Source organism: Cicer arietinum, chromosome 1 (genome assembly GCF_000331145.2).
Source record: "Cicer arietinum cultivar CDC Frontier isolate Library 1 chromosome 1, Cicar.CDCFrontier_v2.0, whole genome shotgun sequence".
Taxonomy (NCBI): Eukaryota; Viridiplantae; Streptophyta; class Magnoliopsida; order Fabales; family Fabaceae; genus Cicer; species Cicer arietinum.
The window spans coordinates 3,282,021-3,288,610 of record NC_021160.2 but is presented as its reverse complement, the minus strand read 5'-3'; positions in this window follow the sequence as shown (position 1 = coordinate 3,288,610).

Genomic DNA, 6,590 nt, shown 5'->3' with positions numbered 1-6,590 from the left:
TTTCCCTAACTAAAAAGAAGACGAGTATGTAAAAACTTTAGTTTCTTTATTAAAATAAATAAATAAATAGATTATTTAGTCTTTGGAATTTTTAACCCTTAAGCACCTAAATGGGGCAGTTCAAGTTCTTCTCCCCTTTATCTACATGGCTAAGAGTTATTTAGTCTTTAGGTTTTCTCTTAAATTAGTTTCATTGGCATCAAATTTGGATTTCAGGTTTGAAGGAATTTAAAGATTTGGGTGAACATAAAAGTTTGGCTTTGGTCTTTTTGATGGAACAATAACTAAATGTATATTTTTATTTTTTACAAATATACATTTTTGCTTTTAGTCTCATTGAATATTGATTTAAGTCCTTATATAGAGGGACCACAAAGTCAAATATTTTTAAATTAAAAGGATGAATTCAAATATGAATAAAGTTTTTAATGATGAAAAAAATAAAATATCAAAATATGAAGAACAAAAAAATTTTATAAAGATTAAACATAAAAAAATAATATATTTATGGATAATGAAATGCTATTTTAATTTTTTTTCGAAATTGCAAGTAACTGTGAAAGTAAACTAGATTGAGTTAAATTTTGTAAGGTTTGAATTAGTCTTGTCAAAAAATATAAGTCTACTTAAAAGATTATCTCATATAAACAAAGGCCTATTTCAGCTAATTGAATTAAATGTTGAAAGAGTGAAAGGATAAAATTCAAACTCAAAAGTTACTAACTTAACTAAAATACTAAGATATCCCTGTAAAAAAAACACACTTATATTTTTTTATAACAAAAGAAACAGGAAAATCAACTACTTTGTAGAAAAAGAGTTCCTTAAAGCATCTCCAAGGAAAACAAAAGTAAACTCCACCGACAACTCTTTCAGCAAAAAATAAATTAATGAACCATATCTTTAAATAAATTAATAAACTTATAGGTCAATAAAATTAAGAGTATCTTTTTATATATTTTATATGACATTTCAAAGAAATTAACTTTATATAATATCATATTTCAATTCTAATTTACAATAATATATTTAAATATGTCAACAAGTAATGTAAACTAATATAGTTAACTTAATAAAATATTAATAAATTTATAATTTTAACATAATAAAATTTAAAACTAATATAGTTAACTTAATAAAATATTAATAAATTTATAATTTTAACATAATAAAATTTAAAAATAATATAGTTAACTTAATAAAATATTAATAAATTTATAATTTTAACATAATAAAATTTAAAATCTAATATAAAATACTAGTAGTATTAAAAAAATATTATTTATATTTTCTTAAAACTCGGCTAGATAAATTTAAAATATTATTTTTAGCCTACAGTCAGATTTTTTAACTAAATAATTTTAAAAAAAAAATTAATTGAATTTATTTGATAAAGCTAGTCTTAAGCACCTGCTTTCACCGTGATAAAATATATATATATATATATATATATATATAAATGAAAGCGGGCAATATTTGATGAAAATATATATATTTAAGTTTAAAATTTTAATATTATAATGTCTATGTTACCATAGTAAATAATGCGTGATCCATGTACTAATTTTTATTCATAAAAAAGAAATACTGAAATTGTAATTATTCGTTAAAGAATATAATTTTGTTTAAAATTTCACGTGATTTCTGCGGGCAAACAAAACGTTGGATATACTCGTAATTAATCTGGACAGTTACATGTTTAGTGGTATTTATTTGCTGTCTCCACTATTGCGATCCAGTACAAAAAAATCGTTTTATGGATTTGTTGTTGAGTTCATGAACCTGTGCCACATAACAAGGGAAGTTCATGAACTCTTACATAACAACATTAACAATCCGTTTTTTTCTTTATGAATAAGAACACGTTGAAAGCCCGAACCTTCCCCCACCACAGGGCACATCAAATTAAATCAGTTTTTTTATACTAATTATCAACAACTAGAGATAATTATATTAATTACTAACATGTTCTCTCCTATCTCGATTATAATTTTTTTTAACTCAAGATGCTATTTCTATTATAATTAAAACTTCAAAGGTTTCATCTAGTGGTAAACAGATGACTTTGTATAGAAGGTTCTGAGTTTAAGCAACACTGATGCCATTGAAAAGAAATTAATAAAAAAGTTCTACTTTGGACTAATTAACATACTCTTACTCTAATTTTTTTTATAAATTTTTTTTAATTAAGTGGTATTCAAATCTTATTTATCTCATGAAAAAAACATGTCTATTTTTTTTAAAGTGTTATTCAAAAGAACGTGTTTCATAAGAATAATTAAAAACAAATAAATTTTTTTATTTATATTAATCTAGAAAATTATTAAATATAATAATAAAAATAAATAACATGTCATCATCAATAAATTTCATCATGTTATTAGTAGTCTCTTCGTCATAAAATAATTACCACATTTATAAAAAAAAAATATTTATTTTAAAATAATTATTACTTTTGATTTTTAATTTTAATTAATTCTTACAAATAAATCTTTGAATATAAAGGAATTATATCGAGAAGATTGTGTGGAAGTTAGAAACAAAACATTCAAGATAAATAAAACATCAAATACCAATCAATGAGGAAACTGTGTGGTTGTAAAAGGCATTTTAATATGCAAGTTGGACGATGTATATCAACAATATCCAACTTGAAAATCAATTAATTTGAAGGTCGTAGGGTTAAGGGTGTTAACAATCAAAAGAGGAAGAAGAGAAACAACTACTCTAGGATTTCATAATATATATATATAAAATAAAAATATCTAAAATACCCTTAATACTAATATATAATAACATTATCTAACAAAGGGGTTATTGTAGACACATTCCCAAATATGCAACAAAAGGTGTATTTATAGTTTGCTGTTTTTCTGTTTTCCTCGTTGCACCTAAAAAAGTATATATATATATATATATATATAAATTAAGTGAATAATATCAACCTACATTTCTATTTTTGCAAAATTGAAGTGGCAATATAGTTTGATATGCTTGGTTCTTTTATGGAATATTAGACTTTGGACAATCTGAATGATAAATTGATTATCACAATATATACAAAGAAACTAAATTTGAGATAGTTTACGATATAGATCCTTTAGTAGTAAGTACAACGACTGTTCGACTTCATAACTTGTCATGCATAGAAGATAATTTGAAAATAGTTCTCTACTTTTTAAACTTCTAGGAAGTATACGATGAGTTAAAAAAAAGCACAATTATCAATTTGTGGCTATGCAAGTCCCATTTTGAATAACCAAACGCTTTTGTAAGAAATATAAGGATCGAGAGAAAAAGAGAAATCATAGCTTAAAAATTCAATTAAAAAAATTTAAAATGAAATTATATTTGATAAAAGATAAAAAAAACTATACAATGGTAGTTTATTTTTATTGGTTAATGAATATTAACCTTCTAACTACTTCTCAAATTAACTCTAATTATAACTAACTATCTACTTCAACTTACTAATTATTGTTATTCATAATAGCTTTGAACCTGAGGATCTAGCTTAGGCCCCGTTTGAGAGAATGATAACTTTTTTTTATATTATTCAAATTTTTAGTATCTTTTATTCGTTATTTATCGTAGTTATAATAGGTTTTCGCTAGTTTTATGAATTATTTAAATATATGATGACCATGTAATTATTTAATCAATCGTGTTTATGCATTTCTTTATTAACTAAATAATTCTTGTAGTGTTGTTTTATTTTTTTTCAATTGTGCAACTTAGGAAGTTTTGATAATTGGAAGTGAAGCTTTACTACATAAATTATGGAGTTATAGAATACTAGAAGAATTCCAATAGGTAGTGCTCCTGTTTAATCCCACTTGTCAATGAGATGGTCTAGTGAATGATGTTTTAATGAAAGCGAATAAATTTATCTTTCCAATTGATTTTGTAGTGCTTGATAAGAATGATGATGCAGAAGTTCCTCTTATTATGGGAAGGAAGGAAAAAAAATTTCCAATTCACTAAAAAGAAGATTTGCTCATGCTCAAAGTTAATGAAAAAAGAAATGTGACTTTTGATGTTTTTGAAGGATTATATCACACTTCCCCCACAAAAAATATTATCTAATTGATGTGATAGATAATTTAGTGAAATACATCTTCTCAATACCACTTGAAGAAATGGTTATTCCTATTGTAAGTGAATTTATAGATAGCTAGAGGATGATAAAAGTTTAATAGTTAATGTTAACTTTGAAGTCACCCTTGAAGTAAAGGAAACAACACAAGTCACATCATGAGCCAAAGAGGAAGCACGTACATAAGAACAAATGGGCAATTTTAAAAAAATTGGCACTTGAGTAATTGGTTCCATACACCAAGTACATGAAAATTCTTCTTACAAGCAGCAAGAAGAAAATCAATGTTACTTCAAAATTGAACTATCTTTATTTTTATTTGTTGTTTAAAAGTATTGAAATGTATTATGATGAATAAGTCGAGTTAGCTTCATGTGTGTCTTGTTGATTAAGAGTGTGTCTTGTTGATTAAGAGTGTTCAAATAACTCAATGCACTTAAACTATATCGATATCTGAACTTAAAAAGCTCAAACCTAATAATTACAAAAATTGTCTTGATCCACTTTATGGAAGATAAAATAACCGAGTACCACATTTGTAAACTGATAGAATACCCGATTTTAAATACTCTTGACTCTCAGTCAGCATTCTCCAAACAACTCACATTCTGGCAAGCTCTAGCGCAAAAACATCCCCGTAGTTATAGTTTGTTGAACCATAAATCTCTATTTTTGTGAATGACAAAAGCTAACAATTTCAATAACCCTTAAGGATTTATTTTTTGTGATATATTTTGCATAAGTTTGATAGTTTATATTTCTCTTTGTTATCTTAGTTGTGAGCTTTTGAGACTAAAGACAATAAGTTTGTCTAACTTCAAGTAGTAAATATATTATTTTAAAATATTTCACATGTACTTAAGTCCCATTATGATATGAAAGTCCTCTTATAGTGTGTGTGCGCTATATTTTATTTTAAATTTGATTTGAGTGTGAAAATAGAGTTGAACTTGACAAATGTATGTTGTATATATTATTTTAAATTATAAATTAGTACGTATTTGAAATGTGAAGGGATAGTTGAGTACGATAAATATACTATAATAGGTGATTTTTTCATGGTTGAGTTTGATTCATGTGAGAAAGTAACTGTGTTTGGTGTGATTTTCACTCTAATATAATAATTTTTTTTTGGGACAATTAATAGATTGCGTTTGAGATTATGATAACTCTGTAACATATACAAATTTTTAATATTTGTATAGTCTTTATTTATCTTAAAATCGTACACTTCAGCTAATTGTAAGAGTTATTTGAATATATAATATCTTTGTAGTTGTTTGATGAAATAGATTATTATACTTTCGATTTTACACTAACCAAACAAATCTTGTAATGTTTTACAATGAAAGTTATAGCTAAAGTTGTAAAGTTGTAAAATTAAATTTATAAACACTCTCCATTGAGAAATGAGTAGCAAAATTGTGTGAGAAGATTTGCAATTTTTGTGTGCAAAATATGTAAAAGATAGTTGATAATTTTTCCTTATATAAATCGTGAGTTGAGTAGTAAAATACTTCGTGGTGAGATTTTGCATTAAGTATAAAGTTTTAAACAACATTAAATTTGTGAATTATCTTTTGTTATTTCTTATGTAAGTGTGCGTGTAAATTGCATGAGAATTTCTCTTGTTGGTTTTCCAACAAGTGACATCATATCAAATGTTATGATTAATATATGGAGGTTATGTTTTAAATGAATAATAATTCATTTGAGGCAACTAAACTACATTTAGTTGGGATTAGTAAAATACCAAATCGGTATAGCGCACGTGTTTGGTGTGAAGAGTGTATCAGTATTGTAATTCTCATTCATTTGATTCAATAAAAAAAAAGTAAAGAAAAATAAAAGAAAAAGACACAAGCATGAACCTTCTCCAATGACTCAAGGGCCAAGTTTAATATTTGCTATAGAAAAATAAAGGGTGGATGGGTAATCTGCTATATGATCACAGTAAGATAAGAAAACCATTTGACTTAGAATTATTTTTTTGGCGTTAAAAGTTACGTTGAAATTAAAACTAAAAATAAAAGCTTTAAAAATGAAGTTGTAGTTGTTTGGTGTCTGCTGTTATATTTTAGCTTAAATAAAATATTTTTGCACAAACTTACAATTTTTTTATAAATAAACATATATGTTTTCTTTTTATACATGAAACACATTTTTTATAGCAAAGATTAATTAAGATCATTTTTTAAAAAATTTATTGATATATATGATTCTAATAAGAAGAAGAAAAAATAAAAATAAAAAACAAGTGTTGGACGAGTCAATAAAATAGGACAAGTCAATTCTATCACTCTATCTTCAAAAGAACAGGATAAATAATTTAAAATATAAAAAAATAGTATTCTAAAAGTAAAACAACATTGATAATAGGATAAATAAAAAAAACTAAAATTGAATCAAATTATAAAAATTAATCTTAAATTGTATAAAAAAATTAATTTGAGCAAAAAAAAATTTAACTAATTTTAAAATATTATTTTTAATT